At 34.6% G+C, this 12,582-nt stretch overlaps 1 protein-coding gene across 2 annotated transcripts in view; it reads left to right on the forward strand.

The window, feature by feature from the left end:
* The window catches only part of LOC108685777 (ecdysone receptor), a 286,435-nt gene that overhangs the window by 104,140 nt on the left and 169,713 nt on the right, over positions 1-12,582 (forward strand). The gene's annotated exons all lie outside the window — the stretch shown is intronic.

Here is a 12,582-nt window from a genome sequence, read left to right on the forward strand (position 1 = left end):
TATATATATATATATATATATATAAGTCCACTTAAGGGCGAGGAGCAACCTGATCTATATCAGGTATCAGGCTGCTTGGAGAAGAAATGGAGAACATGGAGAAAATCCGCGAAACATCTAATCTTTATATAGAAAGCACCTGTGGAAGCCTTAGGAATATTCGTTTTATATATTAGGTATACAACTTTGCTTCCGCCGTTTTCCTATAGATGGCTTTAGCGGTAAGTGGTGGTCGAAATAAATAGATCATAGACGTCATACAATAAACTTGGGCATCTGTCAACATAACCCTATAGAAACATTAGTCGATTTGTGTCTGCATCATAAAGTTATTCTCGATTGAAAATGTCAGTTTACGAGCCAAATTCTCGTCATTTGCGGGAGGTTTTAATTTTTTGCTTCAATATGAAGAAATCTGCGGCTGAGGCTCATCGAATGCTCTCAAATACTTATGGTGAGGCCGCTATTAGTGAAAGAACGTGTCGTGAGTGGTTTCAATGCTTCAAGAACGGTGATTTTGACGTCCAAGATCATGCTCTGTATTTGGTGGGATCAGCTCGGCATAGTGTATTATAAACTGTTAAAACCGACTGAAACAATCACAGGCGATCGGTATCGAACGCAATTGATGCGTTTGAGCCGAGCATTGAAAGACAAACGGCCGCAATACAACGAGAGACACGATAAAGTGATTTTCCAACATGACAATGCTCGACCCCACGTTGCGAAAGTGGTCAAGACATACTTGGAAACGTTGAAATGGGAAGTCCTACCCCACCCGCCGTATTCTCCAGACGTTGCTCCCTCTGACTATCACTTGTTTCGATCAATGGCACACGGCCTGGCTGACCAGCACTTCCGGTCTTATGAAGAAGTAAAAAATTGGATCGATTCGTGGATAGCCTCAAAAGATGACCAGTTTTTTTCGACGAGAGATTCGTACGCTACCCGAAAGATGGGAGAAAGTAGTGGCCAGCGATGAACAATACTTTGAATCATAAATGTATAACAAGTTTTTTACAATAAAGCCTCGAATTTCGAAAAAAAACAGCGGAAGCAAAGTTGTACACCTAATATTAGTGATATGAAATATTTAAACGCATTTTTCTACTTACAAAATTCATATAAATCGGAAGAGACTCAAAGAGAAGACAACAAAAGTGTTCACTCAGTCACAAATGACTCCTTTTGATTTGGCTGTATCTTATATATAATAGTTTAGCCCTTTCATTAATTCATGTTAAAATTATAGATTACGCTTCTCATGCATTTGCGAGAAAAACGCGTTGAAAATGGATATAGTTTTAATTGACTTCGGCTCGTGATTAATTTGAAATGTTGCACATAAATTCTACTTAATATAAGAAATAAAAAATATTCTCAACATATATTCTCAACATATATTCTCAATTTCGGGAAATGAAAAAAAAAAGTATTATTTTCAACTTTTCATTCAGCTAGACCTTATGTGCTTCCCGTGGAAAATCGTGCGCCCCTAAGCAAGGGGGAGATAGAATGGAAGTCGCTTCGCGTGGAAATCGTATACTCCTAAGCAGCAGGAAAAGGCATGGGAGTCATTTCACGTGGAAAGTCATATTTTCTTAATCAGTTCGAATTTTAGTCGATAATAATCATATAAAATTTTTTTTTTCATTTCCTGATATTTGAGACTATAAAGTTTTTATTTCTTATATCAAAAATAACTTACGTGTAAAATTTCAGATCAATTGCTAATGGGTTCGAAATTACATCCTTTAAAAATTTTACTATTAATACGTAAATATTTAAATGTATTTTTCTTATAAGTGCTTAAGAAATCTATAATTTTAGCATGACTTAATAGACGGTTAAACTATTATATACAGAGTGTCTGGTAAATTTTGACAAAGTGCAAATTACGAAAATTGCAAAATGATACACGATTTTTCGACTCAATTTAGTCCGTTCTATCTACACACGAGCGCTTTATCAAAACTTAGCGAACACTCTGTATATATGATAAACATTCGGAAGTGATACTTCCAAAATCGCGATTTTTTTTCAATAATGAAGAAAACTAATTATAAAAAGAGTGTACAACTTTGCTTCCGCCGTTTTTTTCCGAAATTCGAGGCTTTATTGTAAAAAACTTGTTATACATTTATGATTCAAAGTATTGTCCATTGCTGGCCACTACTTTCTCCCATCTTTCGGGTAGCGTACGAATCCCGCGTCGAAAAAACTGGTCATTTTTTGAGGCTATCCACGAATCGATCCAATTTTTTACTTCTTCATAAGACCGGAAGTGCTGGTCAGCCAGGCCGTGTGCCATTGATCGAAACAAGTGATAGTCAGAGGGAGCAACGTCTGGAGAATACGGCGGATGGGGTAGGACTTCCTATTGCAACGTTTCCAAGTATGTCTTGACCACTTTCGCAACGTGGGGTCGAGCATTGTCATGTTGGAAAATCACTTTATCGTGTCTCTCGTTGTATTGCGGCCGTTTGTCTTTCAATGCTCGGCTCAAACGCATCAATTGCGTTCGATACTGATCGCCTGTGATTGTTTCAGTCGGTTTTAACAGTTCATAATACACTACGCCGAGCTGGTCCCATCAAATACAGAGCATGACCTTGGACGTCAAAATCACCGTTCTTGAAACGTTGAAACCACTCACGACACGTTCTTTCACTAATAGCGGCCTCACCACATAAGTATTTGAGAGCATTCGATGAGCCTCAGCCGCAGATTTCTTCATATTGAAGCAAAAAATTAAAACTCCCGCAAATGACGAGAATTTGGCTCGTAAACTGACATTTTCAATCGAGAATAACTTTATGATGCAGACACAAATCGACTAATATTTCTATGGGGTTATGTTGACAGATGCCCAAGTTTATTGTATGACGTCTGTGATCTATTTATTTCGACCACCACTTACCGCTAAAGCCATCTATAGGAAAACGGCTAATAGCATTTTCTGCTGGTTTCCCTATCTGCTGAAGAATTGACTCTACAGAACACGCCAAAACATGCCTACTTCTATAAGCAATGTCGGTTCGAACTCAGGATCTGTTAATCGTCTTTGCAATAGGTATCAGTTATTTAACCAATTTCATTTATGGTAATTGCTCAGTAATGGATGGCATAATAATATATTCCATTTTGGTCTCGAACTTACAAGGAGAGACTCATATGTATTTCACGAATTTTGATTAATTTTTGCGTGGTTATTTTAGGGCACCCCAAAAAATAATCCCTATAAAGCAGTAAATTGCATCTGGTGTTTTTCGACAAATTGTGATTTTAGATTTTGTTTCTTCATAACAATTGATTCTCCAATCGGTAATTGTTTATAGGAAATATTCTTGTTTGTAAGTATTTATCGCGATAGCGTTTCAGATTTCACAATACGAATGATAATTCCAAAAAATATAGATAAATATTATATAATAGTTCATTGTTCCTACTACTTTATAAATGGCAACAGTTTACGACGAACTGTTTACGAAAAGTTATCGCTCTATCATTCGTATTATGAATTCATATTGTAAATCGCTATCACGATAAGCACTTACAAACGGGGTTATTTTCTATAATATGAACAATTAGCAATTATGAAGGATCTAATTGTCAATTATTGTGGACAAAACAGAAGCCGATGCTGTCCATTATTTCTTTGAAGAATTGCGAATACGTGGTTACTTATTATTTTCACAGTCAACAATTCGATTTCCACACGATCTAAAGATATTGGAATTAAGTTTAATAAATCAAGCATAAATCGCTTTCTTGAACAATACTGTGAAATAGTACTTATCAATATGGAAGAGCGGTACATGAAGACAACGATGATGTCGCCGAAAATTTTTGTGTCCCTCAGAAAAACGTGGAGTTTATGCTGAAAACGACAAAAAATTTTGAAATTGAGATTTTTACTATAATATAGCGCTCCAAAGCTATCACGTTGTGATTTAAACATATACTACTGGAAACAGAATTGAACCTGAAGCCAACATCTGTGCGAGAGAGAAAGCTATAAAGCCCCAGTTACTGTAATGCACATATGCTCAATACGGCCCGGTTGCCCGCGTTCGAGCCATCGCACAAACATTGTCGTAACGTCTTATGTCGTCTTATGTCATCCATAAGTATCTAAACTAAGCGACTAAAGCCTTATTGTTTGGTTTGCTGAATCAACAGCAAACAATCAGTAAACCATTTTAGTAAACAAAGACTTTAATAAACAGAGACTTTAGTAAACAGAAGCTTTAGTAAACAGAGGTTTTAGTAAACAGGGGCTTTAATAAATAGAGAAAAAATGTTCATCCATTTATCTGCCTCTCATTCTGCTCGTCTTTCTACTCCCATTATCGCCATTGGCGGTCCATTCTATATGTCGATATCCATAAGACATAAGTAACACATAGAAAAGAACAAAGTGTAAAGTAAAGAGCTTATGCTGTTTTTCTTTGTGCGTTTCTATTTATGTCTTAGACTATATGTAAAGTAACGCAAGGTTCTGGCATAAAATGGCATAAGGCGCTACGATACTATGACAAATATTCATGCTATGATTCTTACACTTTGTCTATATGTTTGTAACCATATATTTATGCCAAAATAAAAAATGAATTTAGCGTAATAAAAAATGCATGTATAAGCTTAAATCCGCTGTTTGCTCATAGGTGGCATTAGTGAGCGTACAAAGCTACCATGGGCACACAACACACTTTTTTTTATGTGTTTGACATCTGTCGACATTAACCAGTGCACATCATCAGCAATTTCATACAACAACATACATTTTTCCTTTCGTAATCATGTTTAGTTTTTTGCTAAAAAAAAAACATATGCGGGAAGCTTTGCTTTTCTGTTTCAATTTGAAGAAATCGATTGCCGAATCGCATCGAATGCTTGTGGAGGCCTACCCTTGCCTGTGGTGGCGACAATGCTTTATCGGAAACAACGTGCAGAGATTGGTTTCGCCGATTCAATGACGACAATTTTGACCTGAGTGTCAAGAAGAATGAAAATCGGCCCAGGAAGGTTGAGGACTGTTAATTGCAGGCTCTTTTGAATGAGGACGATCGTCCGAAAAATGCTTGCCGAGCAATTGGGTGTTTCTCAAGTAGCCATTTCCATGCGGCTACATGGGGAAGATTCAAAAGATCAGAAAATGGGTGCCACATGAACTGAACGATAGGCAGATGGAGCGATGCCAAGACACATGCCAAATTCTGCTTGCCAGACAAAAAAGAAAGTCGTTCCTGCATCGGATTGTGACAGGCGATGAAAAGTGAATCTATTTTCAGAATTCTAAACGTAAGAAATCTTAGATTAATCCCGCCCAATCATCAACATCTTTCTCAAGACCAAATCGCTTCGGACGGAAGACGATGCTGTGCGTTTGGTGGAATCAGGAGGGTGTCATCTATTACGAGCTGTTAAAACCTGGTGAAACTGTTAATGCTCATCGCTATCACCAATAACTGATCAAATTGCACCGTGCTCTGCGTAAAAAAAGGCCGCATTATCGGAAAAGACATGATAAGTTGATTTCCCTCCACGACAACGCACCATCGCACACGTCAACAATGGTTCAAAACTACTTGGAGACACTTAACTGGGAAGTGCTACCCCATCCCGCTTACTCACCAGACATGGCACCTTCTGACTATGACCTGTTTTCGTCGATGGGCCACGCGCTTGCTGAGCGGCACTTCGATTCTTACGAAGACGTCCGAAAATGGCTTGATGAGTGGTTTGCCTCGAAAGATGAGAAATTTTTTTGGCGTGGTATACACAAATTGCCCGAAAAATGGGAAAAATGTATAGTTAGCGAGGGCAAGTACTTTGAATAAATTTGTTTTTGCTTTCTAGGAAAAAAAAATGTGTTTTTCTGACTAAAAAATAGCGGATTTAAGCTTACACATCTGTGATAATTCGATTTTCTTATTACACTTAAGTTAATGTACTAATAAATAATAAATATAATATAAAGCATGTAAGAGTCTAAAGTATCTAAATTTTTTGTTGAAAAACTAAAATATATAATAAACATTAATATATTCTAATCGATTATAACTTGTTTCGTTCTCTAGATTAGGCCCTCTTCAGGTATAATAAACGCAAAGTTGTTACATCAATAAAATAATATATATTAATAAAAATAATATATTAATAGTCATGGAATTCAATGTATACGTATGTCGGAAGACTGGATGAGGATGAGGACAGCTGAACAGAGAAAATTGCTCTCCAAAAGATTGGAAAAGAATCGATTAAAAAGAATTTCTTAATGTTCTATTAGGTGTACAACTTTGCTTCCGCCGTTTTCCTATAGATGGCTTTAGCGGTAAGTGGTGGTCGAAATAAATAGATCATAGACGTCATACAATAAACTTGGGCTTCTGTCAACATAACCTCATAGAAACATTAGTCGATTTGTGTCTGCATCATAAAGTTATTCTCGATTGAAAATGTCAGTTTACGAGCCAAATTCTAGTCATTTGCGGGAGGTTTTAATTTTTTGCTTCAATATGAAGAAATCTGCGGTTGAGGCTCATCGAATGCTCTCAAATACTTGGTGAGGCCGCTATTAGTGAAACAACGTGTCGTGAGTGGATTCAACGCTTCAAGAACGGTGATTTTGATGTCCAAGGTCATGCTCTATATTTGGTGGGACCAGCTCGGCGTAGTGTATTATGAACTGTCAAAACCGACTGAAATAATCACAGACGATCGGTATCGAACGCAATTGATGCGTTTGAGCCGAGCATTGAAAGACAACCGGCCGCAATACAACGAGAGACATGATAAAGGGATTTTGCAGCATGACAATGCTCGACCCCATGTTGCGAAAGTGGTCAAGACATACTTGGCAACGTTGAAATGGGATGTCCTACCCCACCCGCCGTATTCTCCAGACGTTGCTCCCTCTGACTATCACTTGTTTCGATCAATGGCACACGGCTGACCAGCACTTCCGGTCTTATGAAGAAGTAAAAAATTGGATCGATTCGTGGATAGCCTCAAAAAATGACCAGTTTTTTCGGGATTCATACGCTATCCGAAAGATGGGAGAAAGTAGTGGCCAGCGATGGATACTTTGAATCATAAATGTATAACCAGTTTTTTACAATAAAGCCTCGAATTTCGGAAAAAAATGGCGAAAGCAAAGTTGTACTAATAATAACTATGTAAATTTTATTAATTATATTAATTATATTAATTATATTATAATTATCTAAAGCAAGCAAATTTATTATTTTTTATTCATTGGAGAATTCATTTTTATATGAAATATGACTATATTGTTCTTATTTATTGGACTACGGCTACATATAATTATATATAATCATACTGACTAAGTAATTTGGATGAGTATCATATCAATAAAATATAACAATTCTTCTGAAAGATTGGTGTTTAACGAAGTGTTTGCTTGTTGGAGTGGGAGTTGCTTCGTGTGGAAAGTCATTATGTAAGGAAAGATATAAAATAGTTTTTAATATTGTACAGGGTGTTTTAAAAATAATTGGCCAAACTTTAAGAGCATATTCCACTCATTGTAAGGATGAAAAGTCATATAAATGGATTCGGAAACGCTTCATTTCCAAGTTATAAACATTTTTTTATTTTATACTTATATTTTATTTTATATTTATGTCTATATTTTATTTTATACTTATACCTATTTTTTATTTTATATTTATATCTATATTTTACAGAAATTGCTGGAAATGATTTCCCTCCGCATGGATTGTCAAAGATGTTCCAAAATTTTTGGAGTATTTCGTATTTTTTCATACACAGCGATAATATGATTTTAGAGTACTTTCACAACAATAGGAGTATCATACACTTAATATCTTAAGATGTTCCCATAAATAAAAATTCAAAAGATTCAAATAGGGAGAACCAAGCAATGCAGGCCAAGCAATGAATCCTAAAGATATGAAATACTTCGAGAATTTTTGAACGTCTTCGACAATCCATGCGACATCGATGTACATGGGCTGAAAAGTCCCGGGATTTTTAATGAAAACAAACGTTTTTTGGGCAAAGTTATATTTATTCCTCAACATAGTTGCCTTTGAGGGCGAAGGTATAGCGATTTTCTAACATTTCGATGCCTTTTCTGTAGTACGAAACGTCCAAGCCTTCGAAATACGCTTCGGTTTCTGCGATGACTTCCTCATTCGATGTGAATCTCTTTCCTTGGAGCCACCGCTTGAGGTTTGGAAACAGATAATAGTCGCTGGGGGCCAAGTCTGGAGAATACGGTGGATGAGCAATGCTGCATAATACTCTCCCGTAACTGTTCTTCCCTTCTGCAGGTAATCGATGAAGATTATGCCATGCACATCCCAAAAAATCTTTTTTTGAGGCCATAACCTTCCCGGCCGAACGTTGGTCTTTTGGCCGCTTTGGTCGACTTTCGTGGCTTTTCAGCCACTCTGCAGACTGCCTATTGGACTCAGGCGTATGGTAATGAACCTACGTTTCATCCATCGTCACAAAGCGTCGAAAAAAGTCCCCTCGATTACGTTGCAACAACGCCAAACCGATCGTTGAATCATCAACGCGCTGCTGTTTTGGTCGACGGTCAGCAAACGCGGCACCCATCGTGCCGATAGCTTTTTCATCTCCAAAACATCGTGTAAAATGTATCCCGCCCATTCTTTTGAGATGCCTACGGCCTCAACTAACTCGCGCAACTTCACTTTACGATCACTCAAAACGATTCGCTGCACTTGCTTTACGATTTCCGCATTCGTAGCCTCTTTTGGCCTTCCAGAACGAGATGCGTCTTTGGTGCTTGTACGACCCATTTTAAATTCACTAAATCACCGATAAACTGTTGTTCTCGAAGGAATAGATGGAATAACATTTCTGCAACCATTTCAATGATTGTTCAGAAGTTTTTTCTCATCAAAAAACAATGTTTGATTAAGATGCGATATTCCTGTTTTTTCATTTTTTTTACGAAGGCGAAAGTAGCGCCACTTAAACGACTGTAGCTTGTAATCGAATGAATGAAATGTCATGAAACTTCATACATAAACTAGTGACAGATGAACCTCTCGAAATGAATCATGTTCATTTTCTAATGGCGCCACCTATTGAAAAATCGCGGGACTTTTCAGCCCATGTATTGATGTGAAAAGAAATCATTTTCACTTCAGCAGTTTCTGTAATGAAAATACAAATGAAGATACAAAATACAGTAGATACAAGTATAAAATAAAATATAGATAAAAGTATAAAATAAAATATAAATATAAGTATAAAATAAAATAAAAAAGTTTGTATAATAACTTGGAAAGGAAGCATCTCGAACCCATGTTTTTGTGATCCTGTTTTTCATCCTTACAATGAGTGGAATATGCTCTTAATAAGTGGAATATGCTCTTTATTTCTGAAACACCTGTATATAGCAGAAATAAAACATTATTTTTTTCAAATTTTTTTTGTTAATAACTTTTTAATAAATAACGAACTTGTTGGAGGTTGCTCAGGATCAAGATCTTGACAACATATATTATATCAAGATTAAGTATATCGGTGATTGCTCCTCTTTTCTGCAATTTCCGAATTTTTTATTATTTTCCCGTGTTCCTTACTAAAAATGTTTTTAAAAATATATTTTTATTTTGAGAAGTACAGTTATCATCGTAATCGTCTCAATTTTACTTTAACATCACATTGCATTCTTATATTACAGTTCATTTTAACACTAATTTATTAAGTAGCTTAAATCAGTTTTATTATCATTTTGACCAAGATATATATCCTAAAACCTTCGAAACAATAATGTGTAAAAAACATTAAAACAACTGTTCATACAGACAACATACTGATGCATGCGCATTGCGAACATTTGAAACTCTTTAGCTTTCTTTCTTGCACAAATGTTGGCTTCATGTTTGGTATGGATGACATAGGCAATTCTGCTTTCAATAATATATGTTCTAAGTGTTGTGACATTTACTTCATATATAAAAGCTTTGTATAATCTGCATTTACAAAATGATAATTCACAGATTAATAGTTTGCATGAAGAAACAGCGTGGAACGTTTTACAATTCGACTTTGACGTCTAATTAAAATGTAATTGTTATACAAAAAATGTGTATGTGTGGCGTGCGTGAGTGAAATAGTGATGTATTAATGACACGTAAATCGTCTGTATAAGTATAATACTATTTCTAATATGACTAATTGTCTTTAATTTGATCCGCTTAACGATCGCGATTTACACAATGATAGATGAAGGTAATTTACACACGTAACTTCACATATTTGTAATGCGTGCGTATATAATTTGTGTGATGCGTTGGATGACAGTAGAGAGCGCAACTTTGTCTGTTTTTCGTTAGCGAATACTATACAGCACTTGATTTTCTGACTGTGAATTGCGCTTTGTTCAGCTGATCGAGCTTTTCGATAGTTGCTTTACCCAAATGTTGATGCTAATTGATTGTATTTGACAAATCCTGAATGTTGCAACACGAGGAATTGGTCGCAACACGATCGAATTAGGTCATCGCATTTTTTTTTCGTTACCTTCTAATTTCCCAAACGTTCTTGATATACAACTTATTTTCACATTGAATGCATTTTTTTTCGCAAAAAAAATTCTTCCAATAGCGAAAGATTGATTTTCAAATCTTTTAGACAATTATCAGATCATTGTAGTTGTCCTGTAGTTCAAGTAAAGTTAAGTAAAGTCAAGTAAAGTCTATTTAATGTTGATTTCTAATTATTTGATCAAACTTATGTTAGTATTGACTATAACATTCCTTCCGCGTTAGACTGAAAAATAGTCAATCTAACAAAAATTCTCTCTCATATATGATTAAATTAAAATTATTTAAAAAATTAACAAATTATTCATATTATCAGACTCTTTGGAAAACGTTTAAATACATTCGGAACTATCGCAGAACTAGTAGCAGTTATCAAAAATTGGCTAACATTTTACATTGATCGTTTTCATCAATTTAACTGTTTGAAGAAAAATTATTTAAAATTGAGACTAACAATGTTTATCCCTGGAACTGTATCTTACTGTTAAATTTATCCAGAACTATATATATTTTTTACAATCATGCAAAAACTGTGACTACAACTTTCACAGGAGAAAGAGAGGCGCTGCTTGCAGCTCTCAATTTGCACTTCGGCTTTTTTTTTGGCTTTAAGAGGATGTTGGAGTGGCCAAATTGTCGGGACTTTGCAGAAATCGATATAAATTTCCGAATTTATTGACGGAATAAAAAAATTCTTTTACAGGATTAAAGTAAATAGAATACAAAATTTGATGAGGCTGCAATAGACTAGCTTTATATTAAAATCGAAAGACGTTAAAAACTTACATATTTTTCAACTCGAGCTGTCACCTGACGTTTTTTTAATACAAAAATTTTATAACTCGTATGGACTAAACGATAGTGCAACGCTAAACATATTATGCACAATCAAATAATACTGAGTTTATGAAACTAAGATTAAAAGATAAAAAGAAATTATATCGATCTATAAATGACATGTATACGAACGTTGAGCGAAGACTCGGATATGAAATGATAAACAAAGCAATCATTTTAGCAATAGGTATTTGATTTTGCAGAGATGCAATATATTAGATAGGAACAGATAAATGCATTTGAATGAGACAACAATATATAATAAGTATAAGATATGAATAAAAGATGTCGTTATTATCGAATTTAGAATTAAAAAATGTCAAAAAGTCTAGTTTTATCAGTAATACAGGCGGCTCCTTTTAATGTTTAGAATTATTTGTTTAACTTATCTGAAATTATAGAATTATTGAAAATATATTCAAAACTCTCAGTAATTAATGAGTTTCTCCCAAATGATACGCCAACACTACTTAACATAAACAATATATAAATTATGTCTTATAAACATAATCTTAAAATATATGATACAATCATATATTTTAAGATTACGTTTGAATTATGATATGATATCTTTGAATTTAAATTTAGTTCAAATCTTCACAGAGATTCTGATATATCTATTATTATCAATTTTTTTTTGAAAATCATATTTTAATGACAAGAAATGCATATATATATATATTAATATTCTCGATTATTTCTCCAGATTGAGAGAAGTGGATATCCTTGAGAAGGAGCATTGTCCTCAACAGCTATCTCTTGTTCGGTTACTTGGCTCAGTCTGACAAGTTTCTCGTTACTCTGTAACATTACCCGTTGCAATTTCTTATCAAGGCCGAGATTAAGCTGAATGTCTCCTGTATCTTGATTATAAATATAATGATTAGAATTTTTCACATTTCTCATATATTTTTAAAAAGATTATTGAGAATTTTGATATTTTATAAGTGATACTCATATGTATCTTTTCAGAAATCATGCTCTAATTTTGTAGCTATTTATGCTATTATGTGGCTCATAAGTGTGATGTATTTTTATTCGTTAATATTATTTGTGTTATGTTCGTCATTTTTTTTTGTTGCATGGTTTATTATACCGATTTTATCGATACATTAGAAAAGAAAAAAATTTATTTTATAATGTAAATGTAAAACAAAAATTATATATTATA

Source organism: Atta colombica, unplaced genomic scaffold (assembly GCF_001594045.1).
Source record: "Atta colombica isolate Treedump-2 unplaced genomic scaffold, Acol1.0 scaffold157, whole genome shotgun sequence".
Lineage (NCBI taxonomy): Eukaryota > Metazoa > Arthropoda > Insecta > Hymenoptera > Formicidae > Atta > Atta colombica.